We start from the raw sequence: 27892 nt of genomic DNA on the forward strand, positions 1-27892 counted from the left end.
TGAAAAGAGAAAGACAGTAGAATGCCATCTATATAGGCCTGATTTGCATAAAGAAGCTCTGCAGGAAGAACTGTGCCCTGAAATAATCAGCAGCAAAAGGACACAGAGTGGTTCTATCAACCCTAGAATTATCAGAGAACAGGCAGTCATAGAGTACATGTCATATCTGGCAGAATGGCATCAGCACAGGGGGAAGAAAGCAAGCCAGGGAAAAAATCAGGCCGGATAGGGCTACAATATCAAGATATCGCGCTGCCGATAAAGCATTTAGATCATGCGCTTTCTGCAAGAAGGCTAGGTCACACAACTAAAGCTGACTTTTACCAGAGATGATCAGGGGAGAGCGCGAACGCAGTCCCCCACTACCACAAATTATGCAGTTGAGTTTCCCGCATTTGGGGAAATCGCAGGGGTCAGCACATCCGGAGTGCAATGGATGAACCTCACCCTGGGAGAACCACCTTTGTGATCATGGTATCTCCCCTGCCAGGTAAGTATGAGTTGGACTAGGACTCTGGAGGGCGACTGGTCAAGCACACGCCTGTCAAGTGGGGGAGATTCTCCTGATGCAGCACAAATGAACTTTCAGCTGGGGACAACAACTGAAGGGAAGCGGATGGGTGCCTATTCCTGAAGCACCTCAAATGTCAAACTGTACGGACAAGTACAATTATAAGCATTCCCAGGGTGCAGCAGATATATTTGCATACGATGGGTTATCCAAGCAGTCAGCTGCAATACTCATCTGCATATGAAAAGAGAAAGACAGTAGAATGCCATCTATATAGGCCTGATTTGCATAAAGAAGCTCTGCAGGAAGAACTGTGCCCTGAAATAATCAGCAGCAAAAGGACACAGAGTGGTTCTATCAACCCTAGAATTATCAGAGAACAGGCAGTCATAGAGTACATGTCATATCTGGCAGAATGGCATCAGCACAGGGGGAAGAAAGCAAGCCAGGGAAAAAATCAGGCCGGATAGGGCTACAATATCAAGATATCGCGCTGCCGATAAAGCATTTAGATCATGCGCTTTCTGCAAGAAGGCTAGGTCACACAACTAAAGCTGACTTTTACCAGAGATGATCAGGGGAGAGCGCGAACGCAGTCCCCCACTACCACAAATTATGCAGTCGAGTTTCCCGCATTTGGGGAAATCGCAGGGGTCAGCACATCCGGAGTGCAATGGATGAACCTCACCCTGGGAGAACCACCTTTGTGATCATGGTATCTCCCCTGCCAGGTAAGTATGAGTTGGACTAGGACTCTGGAGGGCGACTGGTCAAGCACACGCCTGTCAAGTGGGGGAGATTCTCCTGATGCAGCACAAATGAACTTTCAGCTGGGGACAACAACTGAAGGGAAGCGGATGGGTGCCTATTCCTGAAGCACCTCAAATGTCAAACTGTACGGACAAGTACAATTATAAGCATTCCCAGGGTGCAGCAGATATATTTGCATACGATGGGTTATCCAAGCAGTCAGCTGCAATACTCATCTGCATATGAAAAGAGAAAGACAGTAGAATGCCATCTATATAGGCCTGATTTGCATAAAGAAGCTCTGCAGGAAGAACTGTGCCCTGAAATAATCAGCAGCAAAAGGACACAGAGTGGTTCTATCAACCCTAGAATTATCAGAGAACAGGCAGTCATAGAGTACATGTCATATCTGGCAGAATGGCATCAGCACAGGGGGAAGAAAGCAAGCCAGGGAAAAAATCAGGCCGGATAGGGCTACAATATCAAGATATCGCGCTGCCGATAAAGCATTTAGATCATGCGCTTTCTGCAAGAAGGCTAGGTCACACAACTAAAGCTGACTTTTACCAGAGATGATCAGGGGAGAGCGCGAACGCAGTCCCCCACTACCACAAATTATGCAGTCGAGTTTCCCGCATTTGGGGAAATCGCAGGGGTCAGCACATCCGGAGTGCAATGGATGAACCTCACCCTGGGAGAACCACCTTTGTGATCATGGTATCTCCCCTGCCAGGTAAGTATGAGTTGGACTAGGACTCTGGAGGGCGACTGGTCAAGCACACGCCTGTCAAGTGGGGGAGATTCTCCTGATGCAGCACAAATGAACTTTCAGCTGGGGACAACAACTGAAGGGAAGCGGATGGGTGCCTATTCCTGAAGCACCTCAAATGTCAAACTGTACGGACAAGTACAATTATAAGCATTCCCAGGGTGCAGCAGATATATTTGCATACGATGGGTTATCCAAGCAGTCAGCTGCAATACTCATCTGCATATGAAAAGAGAAAGACAGTAGAATGCCATCTATATAGGCCTGATTTGCATAAAGAAGCTCTGCAGGAAGAACTGTGCCCTGAAATAATCAGCAGCAAAAGGACACAGAGTGGTTCTATCAACCCTAGAATTATCAGAGAACAGGCAGTCATAGAGTACATGTCATATCTGGCAGAATGGCATCAGCACAGGGGGAAGAAAGCAAGCCAGGGAAAAAATCAGGCCGGATAGGGCTACAATATCAAGATATCGCGCTGCCGATAAAGCATTTAGATCATGCGCTTTCTGCAAGAAGGCTAGGTCACACAACTAAAGCTGACTTTTACCAGAGATGATCAGGGGAGAGCGCGAACGCAGTCCCCCACTACCACAAATTATGCAGTCGAGTTTCCCACATTTGGGGAAATCGCAGGGGTCAGCACATCCGGAGTGCAATGGATGAACCTCACCCTGGGAGAACCACCTTTGTGATCATGGTATCTCCCCTGCCAGGTAAGTATGAGTTGGACTAGGACTCTGGAGGGCGACTGGTCAAGCACACGCCTGTCAAGTGGGGGAGATTCTCCTGATGCAGCACAAATGAACTTTCAGCTGGGGACAACAACTGAAGGGAAGCGGATGGGTGCCTATTCCTGAAGCACCTCAAATGTCAAACTGTACGGACAAGTACAATTATAAGCATTCCCAGGGTGCAGCAGATATATTTGCATACGATGGGTTATCCAAGCAGTCAGCTGCAATACTCATCTGCATATGAAAAGAGAAAGACAGTAGAATGCCATCTATATAGGCCTGATTTGCATAAAGAAGCTCTGCAGGAAGAACTGTGCCCTGAAATAATCAGCAGCAAAAGGACACAGAGTGGTTCTATCAACCCTAGAATTATCAGAGAACAGGCAGTCATAGAGTACATGTCATATCTGGCAGAATGGCATCAGCACAGGGGGAAGAAAGCAAGCCAGGGAAAAAATCAGGCCGGATAGGGCTACAATATCAAGATATCACGCTGCCGATAAAGCATTTAGATCATGCGCTTTCTGCAAGAAGGCTAGGTCACACAACTAAAGCTGACTTTTACCAGAGATGATCAGGGGAGAGCGCGAACGCAGTCCCCCACTACCACAAATTATGCAGTCGAGTTTCCCGCATTTGGGGAAATCGCAGGGGTCAGCACATCCGGAGTGCAATGGATGAACCTCACCCTGGGAGAACCACCTTTGTGATCATGGTATCTCCCCTGCCAGGTAAGTATGAGTTGGACTAGGACTCTGGAGGGCGACTGGTCAAGCACACGCCTGTCAAGTGGGGGAGATTCTCCTGATGCAGCACAAATGAACTTTCAGCTGGGGACAACAACTGAAGGGAAGCGGATGGGTGCCTATTCCTGAAGCACCTCAAATGTCAAACTGTACGGACAAGTACAATTATAAGCATTCCCAGGGTGCAGCAGATATATTTGCATACGATGGGTTATCCAAGCAGTCAGCTGCAATACTCATCTGCATATGAAAAGAGAAAGACAGTAGAATGCCATCTATATAGGCCTGATTTGCATAAAGAAGCTCTGCAGGAAGAACTGTGCCCTGAAATAATCAGCAGCAAAAGGACACAGAGTGGTTCTATCAACCCTAGAATTATCAGAGAACAGGCAGTCATAGAGTACATGTCATATCTGGCAGAATGGCATCAGCACAGGGGGAAGAAAGCAAGCCAGGGAAAAAATCAGGCCGGATAGGGCTACAATATCAAGATATCGCGCTGCCGATAAAGCATTTAGATCATGCGCTTTCTGCAAGAAGGCTAGGTCACACAACTAAAGCTGACTTTTACCAGAGATGATCAGGGGAGAGCGCGAACGCAGTCCCCCACTACCACAAATTATGCAGTCGAGTTTCCCGCATTTGGGGAAATCGCAGGGGTCAGCACATCCGGAGTGCAATGGATGAACCTCACCCTGGGAGAACCACCTTTGTGATCATGGTATCTCCCCTGCCAGGTAAGTATGAGTTGGACTAGGACTCTGGAGGGTGACTGGTCAAGCACACGCCTGTCAAGTGGGGGAGATTCTCCTGATGCAGCACAAATGAACTTTCAGCTGGGGACAACAACTGAAGGGAAGCGGATGGGTGCCTATTCCTGAAGCACCTCAAATGTCAAACTGTACGGACAAGTACAATTATAAGCATTCCCAGGGTGCAGCAGATATATTTGCATACGATGGGTTATCCAAGCAGTCAGCTGCAATACTCATCTGCATATGAAAAGAGAAAGACAGTAGAATGCCATCTATATAGGCCTGATTTGCATAAAGAAGCTCTGCAGGAAGAACTGTGCCCTGAAATAATCAGCAGCAAAAGGACACAGAGTGGTTCTATCAACCCTAGAATTATCAGAGAACAGGCAGTCATAGAGTACATGTCATATCTGGCAGAATGGCATCAGCACAGGGGGAAGAAAGCAAGCCAGGGAAAAAATCAGGCCGGATAGGGCTACAATATCAAGATATCGCGCTGCCGATAAAGCATTTAGATCATGCGCTTTCTGCAAGAAGGCTAGGTCACACAACTAAAGCTGACTTTTACCAGAGATGATCAGGGGAGAGCGCGAACGCAGTCCCCCACTACCACAAATTATGCAGTCGAGTTTCCCGCATTTGGGGAAATCGCAGGGGTCAGCACATCCGGAGTGCAATGGATGAACCTCACCCTGGGAGAACCACCTTTGTGATCATGGTATCTCCCCTGCCAGGTAAGTATGAGTTGGACTAGGACTCTGGAGGGCGACTGGTCAAGCACACGCCTGTCAAGTGGGGGAGATTCTCCTGATGCAGCACAAATGAACTTTCAGCTGGGGACAACAACTGAAGGGAAGCGGATGGGTGCCTATTCCTGAAGCACCTCAAATGTCAAACTGTACGGACAAGTACAATTATAAGCATTCCCAGGGTGCAGCAGATATATTTGCATACGATGGGTTATCCAAGCAGTCAGCTGCAATACTCATCTGCATATGAAAAGAGAAAGACAGTAGAATGCCATCTATATAGGCCTGATTTGCATAAAGAAGCTCTGCAGGAAGAACTGTGCCCTGAAATAATCAGCAGCAAAAGGACACAGAGTGGTTCTATCAACCCTAGAATTATCAGAGAACAGGCAGTCATAGAGTACATGTCATATCTGGCAGAATGGCATCAGCACAGGGGGAAGAAAGCAAGCCAGGGAAAAAATCAGGCCGGATAGGGCTACAATATCAAGATATCGCGCTGCCGATAAAGCATTTAGATCATGCGCTTTCTGCAAGAAGGCTAGGTCACACAACTAAAGCTGACTTTTACCAGAGATGATCAGGGGAGAGCGCGAACGCAGTCCCCCACTACCACAAATTATGCAGTCGAGTTTCCCGCATTTGGGGAAATCGCAGGGGTCAGCACATCCGGAGTGCAATGGATGAACCTCACCCTGGGAGAACCACCTTTGTGATCATGGTATCTCCCCTGCCAGGTAAGTATGAGTTGGACTAGGACTCTGGAGGGCGACTGGTCAAGCACACGCCTGTCAAGTGGGGGAGATTCTCCTGATGCAGCACAAATGAACTTTCAGCTGGGGACAACAACTGAAGGGAAGCGGATGGGTGCCTATTCCTGAAGCACCTCAAATGTCAAACTGTACGGACAAGTACAATTATAAGCATTCCCAGGGTGCAGCAGATATATTTGCATACGATGGGTTATCCAAGCAGTCAGCTGCAATACTCATCTGCATATGAAAAGAGAAAGACAGTAGAATGCCATCTATATAGGCCTGATTTGCATAAAGAAGCTCTGCAGGAAGAACTGTGCCCTGAAATAATCAGCAGCAAAAGGACACAGAGTGGTTCTATCAACCCTAGAATTATCAGAGAACAGGCAGTCATAGAGTACATGTCATATCTGGCAGAATGGCATCAGCACAGGGGGAAGAAAGCAAGCCAGGGAAAAAATCAGGCCGGATAGGGCTACAATATCAAGATATCGCGCTGCCGATAAAGCATTTAGATCATGCGCTTTCTGCAAGAAGGCTAGGTCACACAACTAAAGCTGACTTTTACCAGAGATGATCAGGGGAGAGCGCGAACGCAGTCCCCCACTACCACAAATTATGCAGTCGAGTTTCCCGCATTTGGGGAAATCGCAGGGGTCAGCACATCCGGAGTGCAATGGATGAACCTCACCCTGGGAGAACCACCTTTGTGATCATGGTATCTCCCCTGCCAGGTAAGTATGAGTTGGACTAGGACTCTGGAGGGCGACTGGTCAAGCACACGCCTGTCAAGTGGGGGAGATTCTCCTGATGCAGCACAAATGAACTTTCAGCTGGGGACAACAACTGAAGGGAAGCGGATGGGTGCCTATTCCTGAAGCACCTCAAATGTCAAACTGTACGGACAAGTACAATTATAAGCATTCCCAGGGTGCAGCAGATATATTTGCATACGATGGGTTATCCAAGCAGTCAGCTGCAATACTCATCTGCATATGAAAAGAGAAAGACAGTAGAATGCCATCTATATAGGCCTGATTTGCATAAAGAAGCTCTGCAGGAAGAACTGTGCCCTGAAATAATCAGCAGCAAAAGGACACAGAGTGGTTCTATCAACCCTAGAATTATCAGAGAACAGGCAGTCATAGAGTACATGTCATATCTGGCAGAATGGCATCAGCACAGGGGGAAGAAAGCAAGCCAGGGGAAAAAATCAGGCCAGATAGGGCTACAATATCAAGATATCGCGCTGCCGATAAAGCATTTAGATCATGCGCTTTCTGCAAGAAGGCTAGGTCACACAACTAAAGCTGACTTTTACCAGAGATGATCAGGGGAGAGCGCGAACGCAGTCCCCCACTACCACAAATTATGCAGTCGAGTTTCCCGCATTTGGGGAAATCGCAGGGGTCAGCACATCCGGAGTGCAATGGATGAACCTCACCCTGGGAGAACCACCTTTGTGATCATGGTATCTCCCCTGCCAGGTAAGTATGAGTTGGACTAGGACTCTGGAGGGCGACTGGTCAAGCACACGCCTGTCAAGTGGGGGAGATTCTCCTGATGCAGCACAAATGAACTTTCAGCTGGGGACAACAACTGAAGGGAAGCGGATGGGTGCCTATTCCTGAAGCACCTCAAATGTCAAACTGTACGGACAAGTACAATTATAAGCATTCCCAGGGTGCAGCAGATATATTTGCATACGATGGGTTATCCAAGCAGTCAGCTGCAATACTCATCTGCATATGAAAAGAGAAAGACAGTAGAATGCCATCTATATAGGCCTGATTTGCATAAAGAAGCTCTGCAGGAAGAACTGTGCCCTGAAATAATCAGCAGCAAAAGGACACAGAGTGGTTCTATCAACCCTAGAATTATCAGAGAACAGGCAGTCATAGAGTACATGTCATATCTGGCAGAATGGCATCAGCACAGGGGGAAGAAAGCAAGCCAGGGAAAAAATCAGGCCGGATAGGGCTACAATATCAAGATATCGCGCTGCCGATAAAGCATTTAGATCATGCGCTTTCTGCAAGAAGGCTAGGTCACACAACTAAAGCTGACTTTTACCAGAGATGATCAGGGGAGAGCGCGAACGCAGTCCCCCACTACCACAAATTATGCAGTCGAGTTTCCCGCATTTGGGGAAATCGCAGGGGTCAGCACATCCGGAGTGCAATGGATGAACCTCACCCTGGGAGAACCACCTTTGTGATCATGGTATCTCCCCTGCCAGGTAAGTATGAGTTGGACTAGGACTCTGGAGGGCGACTGGTCAAGCACACGCCTGTCAAGTGGGGGAGATTCTCCTGATGCAGCACAAATGAACTTTCAGCTGGGGACAACAACTGAAGGGAAGCGGATGGGTGCCTATTCCTGAAGCACCTCAAATGTCAAACTGTACGGACAAGTACAATTATAAGCATTCCCAGGGTGCAGCAGATATATTTGCATACGATGGGTTATCCAAGCAGTCAGCTGCAATACTCATCTGCATATGAAAAGAGAAAGACAGTAGAATGCCATCTATATAGGCCTGATTTGCATAAAGAAGCTCTGCAGGAAGAACTGTGCCCTGAAATAATCAGCAGCAAAAGGACACAGAGTGGTTCTATCAACCCTAGAATTATCAGAGAACAGGCAGTCATAGAGTACATGTCATATCTGGCAGAATGGCATCAGCACAGGGGGAAGAAAGCAAGCCAGGGAAAAAATCAGGCCGGATAGGGCTACAATATCAAGATATCGCGCTGCCGATAAAGCATTTAGATCATGCGCTTTCTGCAAGAAGGCTAGGTCACACAACTAAAGCTGACTTTTACCAGAGATGATCAGGGGAGAGCGCGAACGCAGTCCCCCACTACCACAAATTATGCAGTCGAGTTTCCCGCATTTGGGGAAATCGCAGGGGTCAGCACATCCGGAGTGCAATGGATGAACCTCACCCTGGGAGAACCACCTTTGTGATCATGGTATCTCCCCTGCCAGGTAAGTATGAGTTGGACTAGGACTCTGGAGGGCGACTGGTCAAGCACACGCCTGTCAAGTGGGGGAGATTCTCCTGATGCAGCACAAATGAACTTTCAGCTGGGGACAACAACTGAAGGGAAGCGGATGGGTGCCTATTCCTGAAGCACCTCAAATGTCAAACTGTACGGACAAGTACAATTATAAGCATTCCCAGGGTGCAGCAGATATATTTGCATACGATGGGTTATCCAAGCAGTCAGCTGCAATACTCATCTGCATATGAAAAGAGAAAGACAGTAGAATGCCATCTATATAGGCCTGATTTGCATAAAGAAGCTCTGCAGGAAGAACTGTGCCCTGAAATAATCAGCAGCAAAAGGACACAGAGTGGTTCTATCAACCCTAGAATTATCAGAGAACAGGCAGTCATAGAGTACATGTCATATCTGGCAGAATGGCATCAGCACAGGGGGAAGAAAGCAAGCCAGGGAAAAAATCAGGCCGGATAGGGCTACAATATCAAGATATCGCGCTGCCGATAAAGCATTTAGATCATGCGCTTTCTGCAAGAAGGCTAGGTCACACAACTAAAGCTGACTTTTACCAGAGATGATCAGGGGAGAGCGCGAACGCAGTCCCCCACTACCACAAATTATGCAGTCGAGTTTCCCGCATTTGGGGAAATCGCAGGGGTCAGCACATCCGGAGTGCAATGGATGAACCTCACCCTGGGAGAACCACCTTTGTGATCATGGTATCTCCCCTGCCAGGTAAGTATGAGTTGGACTAGGACTCTGGAGGGCGACTGGTCAAGCACACGCCTGTCAAGTGGGGGAGATTCTCCTGATGCAGCACAAATGAACTTTCAGCTGGGGACAACAACTGAAGGGAAGCGGATGGGTGCCTATTCCTGAAGCACCTCAAATGTCAAACTGTACGGACAAGTACAATTATAAGCATTCCCAGGGTGCAGCAGATATATTTGCATACGATGGGTTATCCAAGCAGTCAGCTGCAATACTCATCTGCATATGAAAAGAGAAAGACAGTAGAATGCCATCTATATAGGCCTGATTTGCATAAAGAAGCTCTGCAGGAAGAACTGTGCCCTGAAATAATCAGCAGCAAAAGGACACAGAGTGGTTCTATCAACCCTAGAATTATCAGAGAACAGGCAGTCATAGAGTACATGTCATATCTGGCAGAATGGCATCAGCACAGGGGGAAGAAAGCAAGCCAGGGAAAAAATCAGGCCGGATAGGGCTACAATATCAAGATATCGCGCTGCCGATAAAGCATTTAGATCATGCGCTTTCTGCAAGAAGGCTAGGTCACACAACTAAAGCTGACTTTTACCAGAGATGATCAGGGGAGAGCGCGAACGCAGTCCCCCACTACCACAAATTATGCAGTCGAGTTTCCCGCATTTGGGGAAATCGCAGGGGTCAGCACATCCGGAGTGCAATGGATGAACCTCACCCTGGGAGAACCACCTTTGTGATCATGGTATCTCCCCTGCCAGGTAAGTATGAGTTGGACTAGGACTCTGGAGGGCGACTGGTCAAGCACACGCCTGTCAAGTGGGGGAGATTCTCCTGATGCAGCACAAATGAACTTTCAGCTGGGGACAACAACTGAAGGGAAGCGGATGGGTGCCTATTCCTGAAGCACCTCAAATGTCAAACTGTACGGACAAGTACAATTATAAGCATTCCCAGGGTGCAGCAGATATATTTGCATACGATGGGTTATCCAAGCAGTCAGCTGCAATACTCATCTGCATATGAAAAGAGAAAGACAGTAGAATGCCATCTATATAGGCCTGATTTGCATAAAGAAGCTCTGCAGGAAGAACTGTGCCCTGAAATAATCAGCAGCAAAAGGACACAGAGTGGTTCTATCAACCCTAGAATTATCAGAGAACAGGCAGTCATAGAGTACATGTCATATCTGGCAGAATGGCATCAGCACAGGGGGAAGAAAGCAAGCCAGGGAAAAAATCAGGCCGGATAGGGCTACAATATCAAGATATCGCGCTGCCGATAAAGCATTTAGATCATGCGCTTTCTGCAAGAAGGCTAGGTCACACAACTAAAGCTGACTTTTACCAGAGATGATCAGGGGAGAGCGCGAACGCAGTCCCCCACTACCACAAATTATGCAGTCGAGTTTCCCGCATTTGGGGAAATCGCAGGGGTCAGCACATCCGGAGTGCAATGGATGAACCTCACCCTGGGAGAACCACCTTTGTGATCATGGTATCTCCCCTGCCAGGTAAGTATGAGTTGGACTAGGACTCTGGAGGGCGACTGGTCAAGCACACGCCTGTCAAGTGGGGGAGATTCTCCTGATGCAGCACAAATGAACTTTCAGCTGGGGACAACAACTGAAGGGAAGCGGATGGGTGCCTATTCCTGAAGCACCTCAAATGTCAAACTGTACGGACAAGTACAATTATAAGCATTCCCAGGGTGCAGCAGATATATTTGCATACGATGGGTTATCCAAGCAGTCAGCTGCAATACTCATCTGCATATGAAAAGAGAAAGACAGTAGAATGCCATCTATATAGGCCTGATTTGCATAAAGAAGCTCTGCAGGAAGAACTGTGCCCTGAAATAATCAGCAGCAAAAGGACACAGAGTGGTTCTATCAACCCTAGAATTATCAGAGAACAGGCAGTCATAGAGTACATGTCATATCTGGCAGAATGGCATCAGCACAGGGGGAAGAAAGCAAGCCAGGGAAAAAATCAGGCCGGATAGGGCTACAATATCAAGATATCACGCTGCCGATAAAGCATTTAGATCATGCGCTTTCTGCAAGAAGGCTAGGTCACACAACTAAAGCTGACTTTTACCAGAGATGATCAGGGGAGAGCGCGAACGCAGTCCCCCACTACCACAAATTATGCAGTCGAGTTTCCCGCATTTGGGGAAATCGCAGGGGTCAGCACATCCGGAGTGCAATGGATGAACCTCACCCTGGGAGAACCACCTTTGTGATCATGGTATCTCCCCTGCCAGGTAAGTATGAGTTGGACTAGGACTCTGGAGGGCGACTGGTCAAGCACACGCCTGTCAAGTGGGGGAGATTCTCCTGATGCAGCACAAATGAACTTTCAGCTGGGGACAACAACTGAAGGGAAGCGGATGGGTGCCTATTCCTGAAGCACCTCAAATGTCAAACTGTACGGACAAGTACAATTATAAGCATTCCCAGGGTGCAGCAGATATATTTGCATACGATGGGTTATCCAAGCAGTCAGCTGCAATACTCATCTGCATATGAAAAGAGAAAGACAGTAGAATGCCATCTATATAGGCCTGATTTGCATAAAGAAGCTCTGCAGGAAGAACTGTGCCCTGAAATAATCAGCAGCAAAAGGACACAGAGTGGTTCTATCAACCCTAGAATTATCAGAGAACAGGCAGTCATAGAGTACATGTCATATCTGGCAGAATGGCATCAGCACAGGGGGAAGAAAGCAAGCCAGGGAAAAAATCAGGCCGGATAGGGCTACAATATCAAGATATCGCGCTGCCGATAAAGCATTTAGATCATGCGCTTTCTGCAAGAAGGCTAGGTCACACAACTAAAGCTGACTTTTACCAGAGATGATCAGGGGAGAGCGCGAACGCAGTCCCCCACTACCACAAATTATGCAGTCGAGTTTCCCGCATTTGGGGAAATCGCAGGGGTCAGCACATCCGGAGTGCAATGGATGAACCTCACCCTGGGAGAACCACCTTTGTGATCATGGTATCTCCCCTGCCAGGTAAGTATGAGTTGGACTAGGACTCTGGAGGGTGACTGGTCAAGCACACGCCTGTCAAGTGGGGGAGATTCTCCTGATGCAGCACAAATGAACTTTCAGCTGGGGACAACAACTGAAGGGAAGCGGATGGGTGCCTATTCCTGAAGCACCTCAAATGTCAAACTGTACGGACAAGTACAATTATAAGCATTCCCAGGGTGCAGCAGATATATTTGCATACGATGGGTTATCCAAGCAGTCAGCTGCAATACTCATCTGCATATGAAAAGAGAAAGACAGTAGAATGCCATCTATATAGGCCTGATTTGCATAAAGAAGCTCTGCAGGAAGAACTGTGCCCTGAAATAATCAGCAGCAAAAGGACACAGAGTGGTTCTATCAACCCTAGAATTATCAGAGAACAGGCAGTCATAGAGTACATGTCATATCTGGCAGAATGGCATCAGCACAGGGGGAAGAAAGCAAGCCAGGGAAAAAATCAGGCCGGATAGGGCTACAATATCAAGATATCGCGCTGCCGATAAAGCATTTAGATCATGCGCTTTCTGCAAGAAGGCTAGGTCACACAACTAAAGCTGACTTTTACCAGAGATGATCAGGGGAGAGCGCGAACGCAGTCCCCCACTACCACAAATTATGCAGTCGAGTTTCCCGCATTTGGGGAAATCGCAGGGGTCAGCACATCCGGAGTGCAATGGATGAACCTCACCCTGGGAGAACCACCTTTGTGATCATGGTATCTCCCCTGCCAGGTAAGTATGAGTTGGACTAGGACTCTGGAGGGCGACTGGTCAAGCACACGCCTGTCAAGTGGGGGAGATTCTCCTGATGCAGCACAAATGAACTTTCAGCTGGGGACAACAACTGAAGGGAAGCGGATGGGTGCCTATTCCTGAAGCACCTCAAATGTCAAACTGTACGGACAAGTACAATTATAAGCATTCCCAGGGTGCAGCAGATATATTTGCATACGATGGGTTATCCAAGCAGTCAGCTGCAATACTCATCTGCATATGAAAAGAGAAAGACAGTAGAATGCCATCTATATAGGCCTGATTTGCATAAAGAAGCTCTGCAGGAAGAACTGTGCCCTGAAATAATCAGCAGCAAAAGGACACAGAGTGGTTCTATCAACCCTAGAATTATCAGAGAACAGGCAGTCATAGAGTACATGTCATATCTGGCAGAATGGCATCAGCACAGGGGGAAGAAAGCAAGCCAGGGGAAAAAATCAGGCCGGATAGGGCTACAATATCAAGATATCGCGCTGCCGATAAAGCATTTAGATCATGCGCTTTCTGCAAGAAGGCTAGGTCACACAACTAAAGCTGACTTTTACCAGAGATGATCAGGGGAGAGCGCGAACGCAGTCCCCCACTACCACAAATTATGCAGTCGAGTTTCCCGCATTTGGGGAAATCGCAGGGGTCAGCACATCCGGAGTGCAATGGATGAACCTCACCCTGGGAGAACCACCTTTGTGATCATGGTATCTCCCCTGCCAGGTAAGTATGAGTTGGACTAGGACTCTGGAGGGCGACTGGTCAAGCACACGCCTGTCAAGTGGGGGAGATTCTCCTGATGCAGCACAAATGAACTTTCAGCTGGGGACAACAACTGAAGGGAAGCGGATGGGTGCCTATTCCTGAAGCACCTCAAATGTCAAACTGTACGGACAAGTACAATTATAAGCATTCCCAGGGTGCAGCAGATATATTTGCATACGATGGGTTATCCAAGCAGTCAGCTGCAATACTCATCTGCATATGAAAAGAGAAAGACAGTAGAATGCCATCTATATAGGCCTGATTTGCATAAAGAAGCTCTGCAGGAAGAACTGTGCCCTGAAATAATCAGCAGCAAAAGGACACAGAGTGGTTCTATCAACCCTAGAATTATCAGAGAACAGGCAGTCATAGAGTACATGTCATATCTGGCAGAATGGCATCAGCACAGGGGGAAGAAAGCAAGCCAGGGAAAAAATCAGGCCGGATAGGGCTACAATATCAAGATATCGCGCTGCCGATAAAGCATTTAGATCATGCGCTTTCTGCAAGAAGGCTAGGTCACACAACTAAAGCTGACTTTTACCAGAGATGATCAGGGGAGAGCGCGAACGCAGTCCCCCACTACCACAAATTATGCAGTCGAGTTTCCCGCATTTGGGGAAATCGCAGGGGTCAGCACATCCGGAGTGCAATGGATGAACCTCACCCTGGGAGAACCACCTTTGTGATCATGGTATCTCCCCTGCCAGGTAAGTATGAGTTGGACTAGGACTCTGGAGGGCGACTGGTCAAGCACACGCCTGTCAAGTGGGGGAGATTCTCCTGATGCAGCACAAATGAACTTTCAGCTGGGGACAACAACTGAAGGGAAGCGGATGGGTGCCTATTCCCGAAGCACCTCAAATGTCAAACTGTACGGACAAGTACAATTATAAGCATTCCCAGGGTGCAGCAGATATATTTGCATACGATGGGTTATCCAAGCAGTCAGCTGCAATACTCATCTGCATATGAAAAGAGAAAGACAGTAGAATGCCATCTATATAGGCCTGATTTGCATAAAGAAGCTCTGCAGGAAGAACTGTGCCCTGAAATAATCAGCAGCAAAAGGACACAGAGTGGTTCTATCAACCCTAGAATTATCAGAGAACAGGCAGTCATAGAGTACATGTCATATCTGGCAGAATGGCATCAGCACAGGGGGAAGAAAGCAAGCCAGGGAAAAAATCAGGCCGGATAGGGCTACAATATCAAGATATCGCGCTGCCGATAAAGCATTTAGATCATGCGCTTTCTGCAAGAAGGCTAGGTCACACAACTAAAGCTGACTTTTACCAGAGATGATCAGGGGAGAGCGCGAACGCAGTCCCCCACTACCACAAATTATGCAGTCGAGTTTCCCGCATTTGGGGAAATCGCAGGGGTCAGCACATCCGGAGTGCAATGGATGAACCTCACCCTGGGAGAACCACCTTTGTGATCATGGTATCTCCCCTGCCAGGTAAGTATGAGTTGGACTAGGACTCTGGAGGGCGACTGGTCAAGCACACGCCTGTCAAGTGGGGGAGATTCTCCTGATGCAGCACAAATGAACTTTCAGCTGGGGACAACAACTGAAGGGAAGCGGATGGGTGCCTATTCCTGAAGCACCTCAAATGTCAAACTGTACGGACAAGTACAATTATAAGCATTCCCAGGGTGCAGCAGATATATTTGCATACGATGGGTTATCCAAGCAGTCAGCTGCAATACTCATCTGCATATGAAAAGAGAAAGACAGTAGAATGCCATCTATATAGGCCTGATTTGCATAAAGAAGCTCTGCAGGAAGAACTGTGCCCTGAAATAATCAGCAGCAAAAGGACACAGAGTGGTTCTATCAACCCTAGAATTATCAGAGAACAGGCAGTCATAGAGTACATGTCATATCTGGCAGAATGGCATCAGCACAGGGGGAAGAAAGCAAGCCAGGGAAAAAATCAGGCCGGATAGGGCTACAATATCAAGATATCGCGCTGCCGATAAAGCATTTAGATCATGCGCTTTCTGCAAGAAGGCTAGGTCACACAACTAAAGCTGACTTTTACCAGAGATGATCAGGGGAGAGCGCGAACGCAGTCCCCCACTACCACAAATTATGCAGTCGAGTTTCCCGCATTTGGGGAAATCGCAGGGGTCAGCACATCCGGAGTGCAATGGATGAACCTCACCCTGGGAGAACCACCTTTGTGATCATGGTATCTCCCCTGCCAGGTAAGTATGAGTTGGACTAGGACTCTGGAGGGCGACTGGTCAAGCACACGCCTGTCAAGTGGGGGAGATTCTCCTGATGCAGCACAAATGAACTTTCAGCTGGGGACAACAACTGAAGGGAAGCGGATGGGTGCCTATTCCTGAAGCACCTCAAATGTCAAACTGTACGGACAAGTACAATTATAAGCATTCCCAGGGTGCAGCAGATATATTTGCATACGATGGGTTATCCAAGCAGTCAGCTGCAATACTCATCTGCATATGAAAAGAGAAAGACAGTAGAATGCCATCTATATAGGCCTGATTTGCATAAAGAAGCTCTGCAGGAAGAACTGTGCCCTGAAATAATCAGCAGCAAAAGGACACAGAGTGGTTCTATCAACCCTAGAATTATCAGAGAACAGGCAGTCATAGAGTACATGTCATATCTGGCAGAATGGCATCAGCACAGGGGGAAGAAAGCAAGCCAGGGAAAAAATCAGGCCGGATAGGGCTACAATATCAAGATATCGCGCTGCCGATAAAGCATTTAGATCATGCGCTTTCTGCAAGAAGGCTAGGTCACACAACTAAAGCTGACTTTTACCAGAGATGATCAGGGGAGAGCGCGAACGCAGTCCCCCACTACCACAAATTATGCAGTCGAGTTTCCCGCATTTGGGGAAATCGCAGGGGTCAGCACATCCGGAGTGCAATGGATGAACCTCACCCTGGGAGAACCACCTTTGTGATCATGGTATCTCCCCTGCCAGGTAAGTATGAGTTGGACTAGGACTCTGGAGGGCGACTGGTCAAGCACACGCCTGTCAAGTGGGGGAGATTCTCCTGATGCAGCACAAATGAACTTTCAGCTGGGGACAACAACTGAAGGGAAGCGGATGGGTGCCTATTCCTGAAGCACCTCAAATGTCAAACTGTACGGACAAGTACAATTATAAGCATTCCCAGGGTGCAGCAGATATATTTGCATACGATGGGTTATCCAAGCAGTCAGCTGCAATACTCATCTGCATATGAAAAGAGAAAGACAGTAGAATGCCATCTATATAGGCCTGATTTGCATAAAGAAGCTCTGCAGGAAGAACTGTGCCCTGAAATAATCAGCAGCAAAAGGACACAGAGTGGTTCTATCAACCCTAGAATTATCAGAGAACAGGCAGTCATAGAGTACATGTCATATCTGGCAGAATGGCATCAGCACAGGGGGAAGAAAGCAAGCCAGGGAAAAAATCAGGCCGGATAGGGCTACAATATCAAGATATCGCGCTGCCGATAAAGCATTTAGATCATGCGCTTTCTGCAAGAAGGCTAGGTCACACAACTAAAGCTGACTTTTACCAGAGATGATCAGGGGAGAGCGCGAACGCAGTCCCCCACTACCACAAATTATGCAGTCGAGTTTCCCGCATTTGGGGAAATCGCAGGGGTCAGCACATCCGGAGTGCAATGGATGAACCTCACCCTGGGAGAACCACCTTTGTGATCATGGTATCTCCCCTGCCAGGTAAGTATGAGTTGGACTAGGACTCTGGAGGGCGACTGGTCAAGCACACGCCTGTCAAGTGGGGGAGATTCTCCTGATGCAGCACAAATGAACTTTCAGCTGGGGACAACAACTGAAGGGAAGCGGATGGGTGCCTATTCCTGAAGCACCTCAAATGTCAAACTGTACGGACAAGTACAATTATAAGCATTCCCAGGGTGCAGCAGATATATTTGCATAGGATGGGTTATCCAAGCAGTCAGCTGCAATACTCATCTGCATATGAAAAGAGAAAGACAGTAGAATGCCATCTATATAGGCCTGATTTGCATAAAGAAGCTCTGCAGGAAGAACTGTGCCCTGAAATAATCAGCAGCAAAAGGACACAGAGTGGTTCTATCAACCCTAGAATTATCAGAGAACAGGCAGTCATAGAGTACATGTCATATCTGGCAGAATGGCATCAGCACAGGGGGAAGAAAGCAAGCCAGGGAAAAAATCAGGCCGGATAGGGCTACAATATCAAGATATCACGCTGCCGATAAAGCATTTAGATCATGCGCTTTCTGCAAGAAGGCTAGGTCACACAACTAAAGCTGACTTTTACCAGAGATGATCAGGGGAGAGCGCGAACGCAGTCCCCCACTACCACAAATTATGCAGTCGAGTTTCCCGCATTTGGGGAAATCGCAGGGGTCAGCACATCCGGAGTGCAATGGATGAACCTCACCCTGGGAGAACCACCTTTGTGATCATGGTATCTCCCCTGCCAGGTAAGTATGAGTTGGACTAGGACTCTGGAGGGCGACTGGTCAAGCACACGCCTGTCAAGTGGGGGAGATTCTCCTGATGCAGCACAAATGAACTTTCAGCTGGGGACAACAACTGAAGGGAAGCGGATGGGTGCCTATTCCTGAAGCACCTCAAATGTCAAACTGTACGGACAAGTACAATTATAAGCATTCCCAGGGTGCAGCAGATATATTTGCATACGATGGGTTATCCAAGCAGTCAGCTGCAATACTCATCTGCATATGAAAAGAGAAAGACAGTAGAATGCCATCTATATAGGCCTGATTTGCATAAAGAAGCTCTGCAGGAAGAACTGTGCCCTGAAATAATCAGCAGCAAAAGGACACAGAGTGGTTCTATCAACCCTAGAATTATCAGAGAACAGGCAGTCATAGAGTACATGTCATATCTGGCAGAATGGCATCAGCACAGGGGGAAGAAAGCAAGCCAGGGAAAAAATCAGGCCGGATAGGGCTACAATATCAAGATATCGCGCTGCCGATAAAGCATTTAGATCATGCGCTTTCTGCAAGAAGGCTAGGTCACACAACTAAAGCTGACTTTTACCAGAGATGATCAGGGGAGAGCGCGAACGCAGTCCCCCACTACCACAAATTATGCAGTCGAGTTTCCCGCATTTGGGGAAATCGCAGGGGTCAGCACATCCGGAGTGCAATGGATGAACCTCACCCTGGGAGAACCACCTTTGTGATCATGGTATCTCCCCTGCCAGGTAAGTATGAGTTGGACTAGGACTCTGGAGGGTGACTGGTCAAGCACACGCCTGTCAAGTGGGGGAGATTCTCCTGATGCAGCACAAATGAACTTTCAGCTGGGGACAACAACTGAAGGGAAGCGGATGGGTGCCTATTCCTGAAGCACCTCAAATGTCAAACTGTACGGACAAGTACAATTATAAGCATTCCCAGGGTGCAGCAGATATATTTGCATACGATGGGTTATCCAAGCAGTCAGCTGCAATACTCATCTGCATATGAAAAGAGAAAGACAGTAGAATGCCATCTATATAGGCCTGATTTGCATAAAGAAGCTCTGCAGGAAGAACTGTGCCCTGAAATAATCAGCAGCAAAAGGACACAGAGTGGTTCTATCAACCCTAGAATTATCAGAGAACAGGCAGTCATAGAGTACATGTCATATCTGGCAGAATGGCATCAGCACAGGGGGAAGAAAGCAAGCCAGGGAAAAAATCAGGCCGGATAGGGCTACAATATCAAGATATCGCGCTGCCGATAAAGCATTTAGATCATGCGCTTTCTGCAAGAAGGCTAGGTCACACAACTAAAGCTGACTTTTACCAGAGATGATCAGGGGAGAGCGCGAACGCAGTCCCCCACTACCACAAATTATGCAGTCGAGTTTCCCGCATTTGGGGAAATCGCAGGGGTCAGCACATCCGGAGTGCAATGGATGAACCTCACCCTGGGAGAACCACCTTTGTGATCATGGTATCTCCCCTGCCAGGTAAGTATGAGTTGGACTAGGACTCTGGAGGGCGACTGGTCAAGCACACGCCTGTCAAGTGGGGGAGATTCTCCTGATGCAGCACAAATGAACTTTCAGCTGGGGACAACAACTGAAGGGAAGCGGATGGGTGCCTATTCCTGAAGCACCTCAAATGTCAAACTGTACGGACAAGTACAATTATAAGCATTCCCAGGGTGCAGCAGATATATTTGCATACGATGGGTTATCCAAGCAGTCAGCTGCAATACTCATCTGCATATGAAAAGAGAAAGACAGTAGAATGCCATCTATATAGGCCTGATTTGCATAAAGAAGCTCTGCAGGAAGAACTGTGCCCTGAAATAATCAGCAGCAAAAGGACACAGAGTGGTTCTATCAACCCTAGAATTATCAGAGAACAGGCAGTCATAGAGTACATGTCATATCTGGCAGAATGGCATCAGCACAGGGGGAAGAAAGCAAGCCAGGGGAAAAAATCAGGCCGGATAGGGCTACAATATCAAGATATCGCGCTGCCGATAAAGCATTTAGATCATGCGCTTTCTGCAAGAAGGCTAGGTCACACAACTAAAGCTGACTTTTACCAGAGATGATCAGGGGAGAGCGCGAACGCAGTCCCCCACTACCACAAATTATGCAGTCGAGTTTCCCGCATTTGGGGAAATCGCAGGGGTCAGCACATCCGGAGTGCAATGGATGAACCTCACCCTGGGAGAACCACCTTTGTGATCATGGTATCTCCCCTGCCAGGTAAGTATGAGTTGGACTAGGACTCTGGAGGGCGACTGGTCAAGCACACGCCTGTCAAGTGGGGGAGATTCTCCTGATGCAGCACAAATGAACTTTCAGCTGGGGACAACAACTGAAGGGAAGCGGATGGGTGCCTATTCCTGAAGCACCTCAAATGTCAAACTGTACGGACAAGTACAATTATAAGCATTCCCAGGGTGCAGCAGATATATTTGCATACGATGGGTTATCCAAGCAGTCAGCTGCAATACTCATCTGCATATGAAAAGAGAAAGACAGTAGAATGCCATCTATATAGGCCTGATTTGCATAAAGAAGCTCTGCAGGAAGAACTGTGCCCTGAAATAATCAGCAGCAAAAGGACACAGAGTGGTTCTATCAACCCTAGAATTATCAGAGAACAGGCAGTCATAGAGTACATGTCATATCTGGCAGAATGGCATCAGCACAGGGGGAAGAAAGCAAGCCAGGGAAAAAATCAGGCCGGATAGGGCTACAATATCAAGATATCGCGCTGCCGATAAAGCATTTAGATCATGCGCTTTCTGCAAGAAGGCTAGGTCACACAACTAAAGCTGACTTTTACCAGAGATGATCAGGGGAGAGCGCGAACGCAGTCCCCCACTACCACAAATTATGCAGTCGAGTTTCCCGCATTTGGGGAAATCGCAGGGGTCAGCACATCCGGAGTGCAATGGATGAACCTCACCCTGGGAGAACCACCTTTGTGATCATGGTATCTCCCCTGCCAGGTAAGTATGAGTTGGACTAGGACTCTGGAGGGCGACTGGTCAAGCACACGCCTGTCAAGTGGGGGAGATTCTCCTGATGCAGCACAAATGAACTTTCAGCTGGGGACAACAACTGAAGGGAAGCGGATGGGTGCCTATTCCTGAAGCACCTCAAATGTCAAACTGTACGGACAAGTACAATTATAAGCATTCCCAGGGTGCAGCAGATATATTTGCATACGATGGGTTATCCAAGCAGTCAGCTGCAATACTCATCTGCATATGAAAAGAGAAAGACAGTAGAATGCCATCTATATAGGCCTGATTTGCATAAAGAAGCTCTGCAGGAAGAACTGTGCCCTGAAATAATCAGCAGCAAAAGGACACAGAGTGGTTCTATCAACCCTAGAATTATCAGAGAACAGGCAGTCATAGAGTACATGTCATATCTGGCAGAATGGCATCAGCACAGGGGGAAGAAAGCAAGCCAGGGAAAAAATCAGGCCGGATAGGGCTACAATATCAAGATATCGCGCTGCCGATAAAGCATTTAGATCATGCGCTTTCTGCAAGAAGGCTAGGTCACACAACTAAAGCTGACTTTTACCAGAGATGATCAGGGGAGAGCGCGAACGCAGTCCCCCACTACCACAAATTATGCAGTCGAGTTTCCCGCATTTGGGGAAATCGCAGGGGTCAGCACATCCGGAGTGCAATGGATGAACCTCACCCTGGGAGAACCACCTTTGTGATCATGGTATCTCCCCTGCCAGGTAAGTATGAGTTGGACTAGGACTCTGGAGGGCGACTGGTCAAGCACACGCCTGTCAAGTGGGGGAGATTCTCCTGATGCAGCACAAATGAACTTTCAGCTGGGGACAACAACTGAAGGGAAGCGGATGGGTGCCTATTCCTGAAGCACCTCAAATGTCAAACTGTACGGACAAGTACAATTATAAGCATTCCCAGGGTGCAGCAGATATATTTGCATACGATGGGTTATCCAAGCAGTCAGCTGCAATACTCATCTGCATATGAAAAGAGAAAGACAGTAGAATGCCATCTATATAGGCCTGATTTGCATAAAGAAGCTCTGCAGGAAGAACTGTGCCCTGAAATAATCAGCAGCAAAAGGACACAGAGTGGTTCTATCAACCCTAGAATTATCAGAGAACAGGCAGTCATAGAGTACATGTCATATCTGGCAGAATGGCATCAGCACAGGGGGAAGAAAGCAAGCCAGGGAAAAAATCAGGCCGGATAGGGCTACAATATCAAGATATCGCGCTGCCGATAAAGCATTTAGATCATGCGCTTTCTGCAAGAAGGCTAGGTCACACAACTAAAGCTGACTTTTACCAGAGATGATCAGGGGAGAGCGCGAACGCAGTCCCCCACTACCACAAATTATGCAGTCGAGTTTCCCGCATTTGGGGAAATCGCAGGGGTCAGCACATCCGGAGTGCAATGGATGAACCTCACCCTGGGAGAACCACCTTTGTGATCATGGTATCTCCCCTGCCAGGTAAGTATGAGTTGGACTAGGACTCTGGAGGGCGACTGGTCAAGCACACGCCTGTCAAGTGGGGGAGATTCTCCTGATGCAGCACAAATGAACTTTCAGCTGGGGACAACAACTGAAGGGAAGCGGATGGGTGCCTATTCCTGAAGCACCTCAAATGTCAAACTGTACGGACAAGTACAATTATAAGCATTCCCAGGGTGCAGCAGATATATTTGCATACGATGGGTTATCCAAGCAGTCAGCTGCAATACTCATCTGCATATGAAAAGAGAAAGACAGTAGAATGCCATCTATATAGGCCTGATTTGCATAAAGAAGCTCTGCAGGAAGAACTGTGCCCTGAAATAATCAGCAGCAAAAGGACACAGAGTGGTTCTATCAACCCTAGAATTATCAGAGAACAGGCAGTCATAGAGTACATGTCATATCTGGCAGAATGGCATCAGCACAGGGGGAAGAAAGCAAGCCAGGGAAAAAATCAGGCCGGATAGGGCTACAATATCAAGATATCGCGCTGCCGATAAAGCATTTAGATCATGCGCTTTCTGCAAGAAGGCTAGGTCACACAACTAAAGCTGACTTTTACCAGAGATGATCAGGGGAGAGCGCGAACGCAGTCCCCCACTAGCACAAATTATGCAGTCGAGTTTCCCGCATTTGGGGAAATCGCAGGGGTCAGCACATCCGGAGTGCAATGGATGAACCTCACCCTGGGAGAACCACCTTTGTGATCATGGTATCTCCCCTGCCAGGTAAGTATGAGTTGGACTAGGACTCTGGAGGGCGACTGGTCAAGCACACGCCTGTCAAGTGGGGGAGATTCTCCTGATGCAGCACAAATGAACTTTCAGCTGGGGACAACAACTGAAGGGAAGCGGATGGGTGCCTATTCCTGAAGCACCTCAAATGTCAAACTGTACGGACAAGTACAATTATAAGCATTCCCAGGGTGCAGCAGATATATTTGCATACGATGGGTTATCCAAGCAGTCAGCTGCAATACTCATCTGCATATGAAAAGAGAAAGACAGTAGAATGCCATCTATATAGGCCTGATTTGCATAAAGAAACTCTGCAGGAAGAACTGTGCCCTGAAATAATCAGCAGCAAAAGGACACAGAGTGGTTCTATCAACCCTAGAATTATCAGAGAACAGGCAGTCATAGAGTACATGTCATATCTGGCAGAATGGCATCAGCACAGGGGGAAGAAAGCAAGCCAGGGAAAAAATCAGGCCGGATAGGGCTACAATATCAAGATATCGCGCTGCCGATAAAGCATTTAGATCATGCGCTTTCTGCAAGAAGGCTAGGTCACACAACTAAAGCTGACTTTTACCAGAGATGATCAGGGGAGAGCGCGAACGCAGTCCCCCACTACCACACATTATGCAGTCGAGTTTCCCGCATTTGGGGAAATCGCAGGGGTCAGCACATCCGGAGTGCAATGGATGAACCTCACCCTGGGAGAACCACCTTTGTGATCATGGTATCTCCCCTGCCAGGTAAGTATGAGTTGGACTAGGACTCTGGAGGGCGACTGGTCAAGCACACGCCTGTCAAGTGGGGGAGATTCTCCTGATGCAGCACAAATGAACTTTCAGCTGGGGACAACAACTGAAGGGAAGCGGATGGGTGCCTATTCCTGAAGCACCTCAAATGTCAAACTGTACGGACAAGTACAATTATAAGCATTCCCAGGGTGCAGCAGATATATTTGCATACGATGGGTTATCCAAGCAGTCAGCTGCAATACTCATCTGCATATGAAAAGAGAAAGACAGTAGAATGCCATCTATATAGGCCTGATTTGCATAAAGAAGCTCTGCAGGAAGAACTGTGCCCTGAAATAATCAGCAGCAAAAGGACACAGAGTGGTTCTATCAACCCTAGAATTATCAGAGAACAGGCAGTCATAGAGTACATGTCATATCTGGCAGAATGGCATCAGCACAGGGGGAAGAAAGCAAGCCAGGGAAAAAATCAGGCCGGATAGGGCTACAATATCAAGATATCGCGCTGCCGATAAAGCATTTAGATCATGCGCTTTCTGCAAGAAGGCTAGGTCACACAACTAAAGCTGACTTTTACCGGAGATGATCAGGGGAGAGCGCGAACGCAGTCCCCCACTACCACAAATTATGCAGTCGAGTTTCCCGCATTTGGGGAAATCGCAGGGGTCAGCACATCCGGAGTGCAATGGATGAACCTCACCCTGGGAGAACCACCTTTGTGATCATGGTATCTCCCCTGCCAGGTAAGTATGAGTTGGACTAGGACTCTGGAGGGCGACTGGTCAAGCACACGCCTGTCAAGTGGGGGAGATTCTCCTGATGCAGCACAAATGAACTTTCAGCTGGGGACAACAACTGAAGGGAAGCGGATGGGTGCCTATTCCTGAAGCACCTCAAATGTCAAACTGTACGGACAAGTACAATTATAAGCATTCCCAGGGTGCAGCAGATATATTTGCATACGATGGGTTATCCAAGCAGTCAGCTGCAATACTCATCTGCATATGAAAAGAGAAAGACAGTAGAATGCCATCTATATAGGCCTGATTTGCATAAAGAAGCTCTGCAGGAAGAACTGTGCCCTGAAATAATCAGCAGCAAAAGGACACAGAGTGGTTCTATCAACCCTAGAATTATCAGAGAACAGGCAGTCATAGAGTACATGTCATATCTGGCAGAATGGCATCAGCACAGGGGGAAGAAAGCAAGCCAGGGAAAAAATCAGGCCGGATAGGGCTACAATATCAAGATATCGCGCTGCCGATAAAGCATTTAGATCATGCGCTTTCTGCAAGAAGGCTAGGTCACACAACTAAAGCTGACTTTTACCGGAGATGATCAGGGGAGAGCGCGAACGCAGTCCCCCACTACCACAAATTATGCAGTCGAGTTTCCCGCATTTGGGGAAATCGCAGGGGTCAGCACATCCGGAGTGCAATGGATGAACCTCACCCTGGGAGAACCACCTTTGTGATCATGGTATCTCCCCTGCCAGGTAAGTATGAGTTGGACTAGGACTCTGGAGGGCGACTGGTCAAGCACACGCCTGTCAAGTGGGGGAGATTCTCCTGATGCAGCACAAATGAACTTTCAGCTGGGGACAACAACTGAAGGGAAGCGGATGGGTGCCTATTCCTGAAGCACCTCAAATGTCAAACTGTACGGACAAGTACAATTATAAGCATTCCCAGGGTGCAGCAGATATATTTGCATACGATGGTTTATCCAAGCAGTCAGCTGCAATACTCATCTGCATATGAAAAGAGAAAGACAGTAGAATGCCATCTATATAGGCCTAATTTGCATAAAGAAGCTCTGCAGGAAGAACTGTGCCCTGAAATAATCAGCAGCAAAAGGACACAGAGTGGTTCTATCAACCCTAGAATTATCAGAGAACAGGCAGTCATAGAGTACATGTCATATCTGGCAGAATGGCATCAGCACAGGGGGAAGAAAGCAAGCCAGGGAAAAAATCAGGCCGGATAGGGCTACAATATCAAGATATCGCGCTGCCGATAAAGCATTTAGATCATGCGCTTTCTGCAAGAAGGCTAGGTCACACAACTAAAGCTGACTTTTATCAGAGATGATCAGAGGAGTGCGCGAACGCAGTCCCCCACTACCACAAATTATGCAGTCGAGTTTCCCGCATTTGGGGAAATCGCAGGGGTCAGCACATCCGGAGTGCAATGGATGAACCTCACCCTGGGAGAACCACCTTTGTGATCATGGTATCTCCCCTGCCAGGTAAGTATGAGTTGGACTAGGACTCTGGAGGGCGACTGGTCAAGCACACGCCTGTCAAGTGGGGGAGATTCTCCTGATGCAGCACAAATGAACTTTCAGCTGGGGACAACAACTGAAGGGAAGCGGATGGGTGCCTATTCCTGAAGCACCTCAAATGTCAAACTGTACGGACAAGTACAATTATAAGCATTCCCAGGGTGCAGCAGATATATTTGCATACGATGGGTTATCCAAGCAGTCAGCTGCAATACTCATCTGCATATGAAAAGAGAAAGACAGTAGAATGCCATCTATATAGGCCTGATTTGCATAAAGAAGCTCTGCAGGAAGAACTGTGCCCTGAAATAATCAGCAGCAAAAGGACACAGAGTGGTTCTATCAACCCTAGAATTATCAGAGAACAGGCAGTCATAGAGTACATGTCATATCTGGCAGAATGGCATCAGCACAGGGGGAAGAAAGCAAGCCAGGGAAAAAATCAGGCCGGATAGGGCTACAATATCAAGATATCGCGCTGCCGATAAAGCATTTAGATCATGCGCTTTCTGCAAGAAGGCTAGGTCACACAACTAAAGCTGACTTTTACCAGAGATGATCAGGGGAGAGCGCGAACGCAGTCCCCCACTACCACAAATTATGCAGTCGAGTTTCCCGCATTTGGGGAAATCGCAGGGGTCAGCACACCCGGAGTGCAATGGATGAACCTCACCCTGGGAGAACCACCTTTGTGATCATGGTATCTCCCCTGCCAGGTAAGTATGAGTTGGACTAGGACTCTGGAGGGCGACTGGTCAAGCACACGCCTGTCAAGTGGGGGAGATTCTCCTGATGCAGCACAAATGAACTTTCAGCTGGGGACAACAACTGAAGGGAAGCGGATGGGTGCCTATTCCTGAAGCACCTCAAATGTCAAACTGTACGGACAAGTACAATTATAAGCATTCCCAGGGTGCAGCAGATATATTTGCATACGATGGGTTATCCAAGCAGTCAGCTGCAATACTCATCTGCATATGAAAAGAGAAAGACAGTAGAATGCCATCTATATAGGCCTGATTTGCATAAAGAAGCTCTGCAGG

General features: G+C 47.8%; 37 non-coding genes across 37 annotated transcripts; all 37 read right to left on the reverse strand.

Moving 5' to 3' along the window:
• Positions 1 to 334: 334 nt before the first annotated feature.
• LOC142115169 (U1 spliceosomal RNA) lies at positions 335 to 498 on the reverse strand. The gene has a single exon (XR_012682048.1). It is a non-coding gene; the product is annotated as a U1 spliceosomal RNA (small nuclear RNA).
• Positions 499 to 1086: 588 nt separating this feature from the next.
• Positions 1087 to 1250, reverse strand: LOC142115145 (U1 spliceosomal RNA). Its single transcript, XR_012682025.1, has one exon. It is a non-coding gene; the product is annotated as a U1 spliceosomal RNA (small nuclear RNA).
• Positions 1251 to 1838: 588 nt separating this feature from the next.
• Positions 1839 to 2002, reverse strand: LOC142115157 (U1 spliceosomal RNA). Its single transcript, XR_012682037.1, has one exon. It is a non-coding gene; the product is annotated as a U1 spliceosomal RNA (small nuclear RNA).
• Positions 2003 to 2590: 588 nt separating this feature from the next.
• Positions 2591 to 2754, reverse strand: LOC142115042 (U1 spliceosomal RNA). The gene has a single exon (XR_012681931.1). It is a non-coding gene; the product is annotated as a U1 spliceosomal RNA (small nuclear RNA).
• Positions 2755 to 3342: 588 nt separating this feature from the next.
• On the reverse strand, positions 3343 to 3506 carry LOC142115170 (U1 spliceosomal RNA). Its single transcript, XR_012682049.1, has one exon. It is a non-coding gene; the product is annotated as a U1 spliceosomal RNA (small nuclear RNA).
• Positions 3507 to 4094: 588 nt separating this feature from the next.
• On the reverse strand, positions 4095 to 4258 carry LOC142115182 (U1 spliceosomal RNA). Its single transcript, XR_012682060.1, has one exon. It is a non-coding gene; the product is annotated as a U1 spliceosomal RNA (small nuclear RNA).
• Positions 4259 to 4846: 588 nt separating this feature from the next.
• On the reverse strand, positions 4847 to 5010 carry LOC142115194 (U1 spliceosomal RNA). The gene has a single exon (XR_012682070.1). It is a non-coding gene; the product is annotated as a U1 spliceosomal RNA (small nuclear RNA).
• A 588-nt stretch (positions 5011 to 5598) lies between these two features.
• On the reverse strand, positions 5599 to 5762 carry LOC142115198 (U1 spliceosomal RNA). The gene has a single exon (XR_012682071.1). It is a non-coding gene; the product is annotated as a U1 spliceosomal RNA (small nuclear RNA).
• A 588-nt stretch (positions 5763 to 6350) lies between these two features.
• Positions 6351 to 6514, reverse strand: LOC142115199 (U1 spliceosomal RNA). Its single transcript, XR_012682072.1, has one exon. It is a non-coding gene; the product is annotated as a U1 spliceosomal RNA (small nuclear RNA).
• Positions 6515 to 7103: 589 nt separating this feature from the next.
• LOC142115200 (U1 spliceosomal RNA) lies at positions 7104 to 7267 on the reverse strand. Its single transcript, XR_012682073.1, has one exon. It is a non-coding gene; the product is annotated as a U1 spliceosomal RNA (small nuclear RNA).
• A 588-nt stretch (positions 7268 to 7855) lies between these two features.
• On the reverse strand, positions 7856 to 8019 carry LOC142115201 (U1 spliceosomal RNA). Its single transcript, XR_012682074.1, has one exon. It is a non-coding gene; the product is annotated as a U1 spliceosomal RNA (small nuclear RNA).
• Positions 8020 to 8607: 588 nt separating this feature from the next.
• On the reverse strand, positions 8608 to 8771 carry LOC142115202 (U1 spliceosomal RNA). The gene has a single exon (XR_012682075.1). It is a non-coding gene; the product is annotated as a U1 spliceosomal RNA (small nuclear RNA).
• Positions 8772 to 9359: 588 nt separating this feature from the next.
• Positions 9360 to 9523, reverse strand: LOC142115203 (U1 spliceosomal RNA). The gene has a single exon (XR_012682076.1). It is a non-coding gene; the product is annotated as a U1 spliceosomal RNA (small nuclear RNA).
• Positions 9524 to 10111: 588 nt separating this feature from the next.
• Positions 10112 to 10275, reverse strand: LOC142115204 (U1 spliceosomal RNA). The gene has a single exon (XR_012682077.1). It is a non-coding gene; the product is annotated as a U1 spliceosomal RNA (small nuclear RNA).
• Positions 10276 to 10863: 588 nt separating this feature from the next.
• LOC142115207 (U1 spliceosomal RNA) lies at positions 10864 to 11027 on the reverse strand. Its single transcript, XR_012682079.1, has one exon. It is a non-coding gene; the product is annotated as a U1 spliceosomal RNA (small nuclear RNA).
• Positions 11028 to 11615: 588 nt separating this feature from the next.
• Positions 11616 to 11779, reverse strand: LOC142115208 (U1 spliceosomal RNA). The gene has a single exon (XR_012682080.1). It is a non-coding gene; the product is annotated as a U1 spliceosomal RNA (small nuclear RNA).
• Positions 11780 to 12367: 588 nt separating this feature from the next.
• On the reverse strand, positions 12368 to 12531 carry LOC142115209 (U1 spliceosomal RNA). Its single transcript, XR_012682081.1, has one exon. It is a non-coding gene; the product is annotated as a U1 spliceosomal RNA (small nuclear RNA).
• A 588-nt stretch (positions 12532 to 13119) lies between these two features.
• Positions 13120 to 13283, reverse strand: LOC142115210 (U1 spliceosomal RNA). Its single transcript, XR_012682082.1, has one exon. It is a non-coding gene; the product is annotated as a U1 spliceosomal RNA (small nuclear RNA).
• Positions 13284 to 13872: 589 nt separating this feature from the next.
• On the reverse strand, positions 13873 to 14036 carry LOC142115211 (U1 spliceosomal RNA). Its single transcript, XR_012682083.1, has one exon. It is a non-coding gene; the product is annotated as a U1 spliceosomal RNA (small nuclear RNA).
• Positions 14037 to 14624: 588 nt separating this feature from the next.
• Positions 14625 to 14788, reverse strand: LOC142115212 (U1 spliceosomal RNA). The gene has a single exon (XR_012682084.1). It is a non-coding gene; the product is annotated as a U1 spliceosomal RNA (small nuclear RNA).
• A 588-nt stretch (positions 14789 to 15376) lies between these two features.
• Positions 15377 to 15540, reverse strand: LOC142115213 (U1 spliceosomal RNA). The gene has a single exon (XR_012682085.1). It is a non-coding gene; the product is annotated as a U1 spliceosomal RNA (small nuclear RNA).
• Positions 15541 to 16128: 588 nt separating this feature from the next.
• LOC142115214 (U1 spliceosomal RNA) lies at positions 16129 to 16292 on the reverse strand. The gene has a single exon (XR_012682086.1). It is a non-coding gene; the product is annotated as a U1 spliceosomal RNA (small nuclear RNA).
• Positions 16293 to 16880: 588 nt separating this feature from the next.
• Positions 16881 to 17044, reverse strand: LOC142115215 (U1 spliceosomal RNA). The gene has a single exon (XR_012682087.1). It is a non-coding gene; the product is annotated as a U1 spliceosomal RNA (small nuclear RNA).
• Positions 17045 to 17632: 588 nt separating this feature from the next.
• LOC142115216 (U1 spliceosomal RNA) lies at positions 17633 to 17796 on the reverse strand. Its single transcript, XR_012682088.1, has one exon. It is a non-coding gene; the product is annotated as a U1 spliceosomal RNA (small nuclear RNA).
• A 588-nt stretch (positions 17797 to 18384) lies between these two features.
• On the reverse strand, positions 18385 to 18548 carry LOC142115219 (U1 spliceosomal RNA). Its single transcript, XR_012682090.1, has one exon. It is a non-coding gene; the product is annotated as a U1 spliceosomal RNA (small nuclear RNA).
• A 588-nt stretch (positions 18549 to 19136) lies between these two features.
• On the reverse strand, positions 19137 to 19300 carry LOC142115220 (U1 spliceosomal RNA). Its single transcript, XR_012682091.1, has one exon. It is a non-coding gene; the product is annotated as a U1 spliceosomal RNA (small nuclear RNA).
• A 588-nt stretch (positions 19301 to 19888) lies between these two features.
• Positions 19889 to 20052, reverse strand: LOC142115221 (U1 spliceosomal RNA). The gene has a single exon (XR_012682092.1). It is a non-coding gene; the product is annotated as a U1 spliceosomal RNA (small nuclear RNA).
• A 589-nt stretch (positions 20053 to 20641) lies between these two features.
• On the reverse strand, positions 20642 to 20805 carry LOC142115222 (U1 spliceosomal RNA). Its single transcript, XR_012682093.1, has one exon. It is a non-coding gene; the product is annotated as a U1 spliceosomal RNA (small nuclear RNA).
• Positions 20806 to 21393: 588 nt separating this feature from the next.
• LOC142115223 (U1 spliceosomal RNA) lies at positions 21394 to 21557 on the reverse strand. Its single transcript, XR_012682095.1, has one exon. It is a non-coding gene; the product is annotated as a U1 spliceosomal RNA (small nuclear RNA).
• A 588-nt stretch (positions 21558 to 22145) lies between these two features.
• LOC142115224 (U1 spliceosomal RNA) lies at positions 22146 to 22309 on the reverse strand. The gene has a single exon (XR_012682096.1). It is a non-coding gene; the product is annotated as a U1 spliceosomal RNA (small nuclear RNA).
• Positions 22310 to 22897: 588 nt separating this feature from the next.
• LOC142115225 (U1 spliceosomal RNA) lies at positions 22898 to 23061 on the reverse strand. The gene has a single exon (XR_012682097.1). It is a non-coding gene; the product is annotated as a U1 spliceosomal RNA (small nuclear RNA).
• Positions 23062 to 23649: 588 nt separating this feature from the next.
• On the reverse strand, positions 23650 to 23813 carry LOC142115147 (U1 spliceosomal RNA). Its single transcript, XR_012682027.1, has one exon. It is a non-coding gene; the product is annotated as a U1 spliceosomal RNA (small nuclear RNA).
• A 588-nt stretch (positions 23814 to 24401) lies between these two features.
• On the reverse strand, positions 24402 to 24565 carry LOC142115171 (U1 spliceosomal RNA). Its single transcript, XR_012682050.1, has one exon. It is a non-coding gene; the product is annotated as a U1 spliceosomal RNA (small nuclear RNA).
• Positions 24566 to 25153: 588 nt separating this feature from the next.
• On the reverse strand, positions 25154 to 25317 carry LOC142115226 (U1 spliceosomal RNA). Its single transcript, XR_012682098.1, has one exon. It is a non-coding gene; the product is annotated as a U1 spliceosomal RNA (small nuclear RNA).
• A 588-nt stretch (positions 25318 to 25905) lies between these two features.
• Positions 25906 to 26069, reverse strand: LOC142115227 (U1 spliceosomal RNA). Its single transcript, XR_012682099.1, has one exon. It is a non-coding gene; the product is annotated as a U1 spliceosomal RNA (small nuclear RNA).
• A 588-nt stretch (positions 26070 to 26657) lies between these two features.
• On the reverse strand, positions 26658 to 26821 carry LOC142115149 (U1 spliceosomal RNA). The gene has a single exon (XR_012682029.1). It is a non-coding gene; the product is annotated as a U1 spliceosomal RNA (small nuclear RNA).
• A 588-nt stretch (positions 26822 to 27409) lies between these two features.
• Positions 27410 to 27573, reverse strand: LOC142115141 (U1 spliceosomal RNA). The gene has a single exon (XR_012682021.1). It is a non-coding gene; the product is annotated as a U1 spliceosomal RNA (small nuclear RNA).
• Positions 27574 to 27892: the final 319 nt, after the last annotated feature.

The sequence above is a fragment of the Mixophyes fleayi genome, unplaced genomic scaffold (genome assembly GCF_038048845.1).
Source record: "Mixophyes fleayi isolate aMixFle1 unplaced genomic scaffold, aMixFle1.hap1 Scaffold_1536, whole genome shotgun sequence".
Lineage (NCBI taxonomy): Eukaryota > Metazoa > Chordata > Amphibia > Anura > Limnodynastidae > Mixophyes > Mixophyes fleayi.